This window comes from Loa loa, assembly GCF_000183805.2.
Source record: "Loa loa unplaced genomic scaffold supercont3.505, whole genome shotgun sequence".
NCBI lineage: Eukaryota > Metazoa > Nematoda > Chromadorea > Rhabditida > Onchocercidae > Loa > Loa loa.
In genome coordinates, this window is record NW_018108685.1 from 9136 (window position 1) to 12702 (window position 3567).

Genomic DNA, 3567 nt, shown 5'->3' on the forward strand with positions numbered 1-3567 from the left:
TAATTAATTTTGTAATTTAGGAGGAAGAAGAAAATTTTGAAAATTTAACGAAAAACATTCGATAAAATGCAATGAATTGGTTAAATTTCAAAATCACATATAATTTGCATAAATTTCTCTGTAAAAAATTTATCCTCAGCGATTTCCTTCTTTTTTTTCATTCATTTCAAAATCTCTTTCAAATGAACTTTCTTTCTTAGTTTCCGTTCTATTTTTGTGCTATTTTTGTTGCTCATTTCCTTCGTACATTTAAACTTTCAAAAATTCCAATTCTTTCTGTCAAACATTTCCCTAAGTGACTGTTTTTTTCCATAAAATACTTCGTTCCTTTGATTTCATCCATTTTTTATATTATTAAAAACTTATTCTATGAAAATCCTTTAAATTCATCTTTTTTCCTACTTTCCAAACGAAATTTCAAGAAAACATAAACTGGACGTAGGATTTATTTTTTTTTCATCCAAATCTTTCCACTCCCCAACTACTTTTATCAATTATCATGTTTTAAAGTAACTTATAGTCATAATAGATATGTATAATATTCTTGAAGGCATAATAAGCAAGTCAGAGTACGATATTATCACTTGTTATTTATTTATTTACTTTTGTTGTTGTTATTGTTCACGACAGCATTATTCAGACCAGTTTTTAAATTTTATTGCTAAGGGTTATGTCTTTCTTATGCTTAAGAAAAATTTGAATTTTCAAAGACGAATATGTTTTCTTAAATTAGCACAAATAATAATTGTTTAATAAGTTACTTGATTACTTAATGTTATTCTTAATGTAATATATTTTAATATATTAATATATTATCAATAATTATAATCAAACAAGAAATATGACATTTTTCATCTTCACTGAAATTTTTTTCTTTACATTTTTAATATTTTTCCCTTACTTCAAATTTCTTTTTTCGATTTGGTAGTTTCAACATAATTTGAAAATGAATTTAAAAATTTGATTAATTCCGGAAATAATTAAAAGTGATTTAATATGCATCGGAAAAAGAGTGGCATGGAAAGCCGTTGGAATTTTAAAATCCGATTATTTGCAAGATCACAATTATATCATTCGAAATTCGATCCTGATTTGTTCATTCTTTGTATATCGTAATTGACTTGCATTAATTGTGAGAAAAAGATGATGCTCAACTATAATCGAAAAAATTTCATTTATAAAAGGAATTAATTATAATATATCTAATTACTGTAGCAGTAATGATGCAGTACAGACACAGACACAGACACACACACAAATACACACATAGACACACACACACACACACACACACATGCACACACACACAAACAGGCATACTTTTTTAAGTTAAATCGATTTAATTATAAATGTTTGGCTTCAAACTGTAATGTTCCGAAAGATTTCCTATCTTGACAAACGGCCATTTTACTTCTCTTTGCTAAACAGCTGTTCTCTCTTTTCTTTTCTTTTTGTGAATTTAGATGATTTTACGATATTCTTAGCAGTTAACAACTAACAATCAATTTTAATGATTATTTTTCTAGGTATGTACATGTCTGTACGTGTGTGTGTATGTGTGTATGTGTCTGTGTATGTGTGTGTGTATGTATGTATGTATGTCTCTGTAGATGAATGGTGTATGAATGGGGAAGTAAGAGGAATATGGAGGTCGGTCGGTCTTCCAATAGATCTGTCTAATAAATCTATCTAACTAGACTAGTCTGCTTTCCCTGCAACTTCCATATCCTCTGTATTTCCATCAGCAACAACTATACAGCCTCACTTTAACATTTCCCTTATCTTTGTTATCATTTTCCTTCATTACTGATGAGGAAATTATTTTTTGTTAGATTAAATTTGCTTCTTTGGAATATAAAATTAAATTTTTACTTTTAAAAATTTCATATTTATTAGTTTTTCTTTTTGTTGTTTCCGAGGAATAGTTAAGATTTAATATTTTATTTATAATTTGATAATGATAGTCACATGCATAGTAGTAGTTTATGTATTTCTGTGAAAGAGTTTTGAAATGATAAGTTATATGTTTGTCTCCTTATATAATTAATAAATATTTCATCGAATTTAAGTTTTTTCAAAATTTTCTTAAACTTTTTTGAGGGAAAAATGGTAGTTTCAGATATGTTTCTTTTTTCCTTTTTGATTTCAGTTTTTCTCCCTCATTTCTTTGAACATCATGCCAATTAGTAGTATTTGTTTGAAGTAATAAATTTGTAGTATACATCTTTTCAGATGCTTTTTTCTAAAAATTTGATAAAAATCGATAAAAAATTCAATAAAAAAGTGGCAAATAAAATTAGGAGTTAAATTTGTTTAATTAATTACAATTAAATTTTACATGCAAATATACTTGATTTACTTTATGTCTGTCACATAGAATGCGACTTTTTTCCTTTTTTCTTTGCTTTTCTGAGGTCAAATAATGAATATAAAACCAGTTTTTCGATTAATTTTAAAAGAAAAAACTTTTGTCAATTATGTGAAAAATAAAGAATAGAATGTTTTCTAAAGAATTTTCGGAGAAATAAACAAAAAAGAATTCTTCTCGCCAATAATATCATTTTATATTATTTATTATCTTTTTCCTTTCTTTCAGTTAAATATCACTTCTTTTTTTCTTATTTTTTATCGACAATCTCGTCACAAATTTCTCTATATTTGCATCATCTGAGGTCTGACTCTATAAACACGGGAAATCGACAAATTTACGGCAACTTTCGAGAAAGGAATACAGAAGTTTAATTTATTCTTTGAATCAAAAATTCGACCATTACCATTAGTGTCAACTTATCTCGATGTACTGATAGGTATTGTTTCGTATTGAGAGATAGCAACGGAAATCAATATTTTACGATGACAAGAAGAATGGATTAACTAAATCAAAACGAATTTTGAATAATTACATAATACTTAAAATATGAATCGATTTAATTGAATGCATCGCGTTGGGTTAATTGAATTCATTTAAAAAAAAAAAAAACGAAACAGATAATATGGATAGATCTGCCAAAATCATTTATATGCAATTATTATTAAAAAAGAAAAAGGACAAAATAAATTTTTGTGCTACTTTTACAATAATATAAAAAATGATGAATACAAACAAAATGATCATAGAATCGTTGATTGGTCGTTGTATTCAATCAAAAAGTTTCATTGATTAGTTTGGACAAAAATTTAGCACTTAACATTTCACGTAACCCATCATCGCATTTTTTTTTTCCCCTATGTATTATTATGAAAATATGAGATAGGTAACGTCAAGCATTTTCTTGCGCAAAAGCATAAATATGAGAACGGAACTAGAACACATACAATTTTGTGCACGCAATTTTCTTTTATGCAAATAAGAAAAAGATGCTAATTTTCTTTGTTTAAAAAAAAAGATTAAACTTTATTTCATCCAATATTTTTATTTAATAAAAGTATAATTTGCTTTCAAGTGATAATTGTAGTGAAGTAGTTGTAATATTATTTTCTTTTTCTGTAAAAAAAAGATGAAAATGGATTTATTCTATATAAATTAATTTAAAATTATATGAAAAAAAAATTGCGAAAGTATTCATG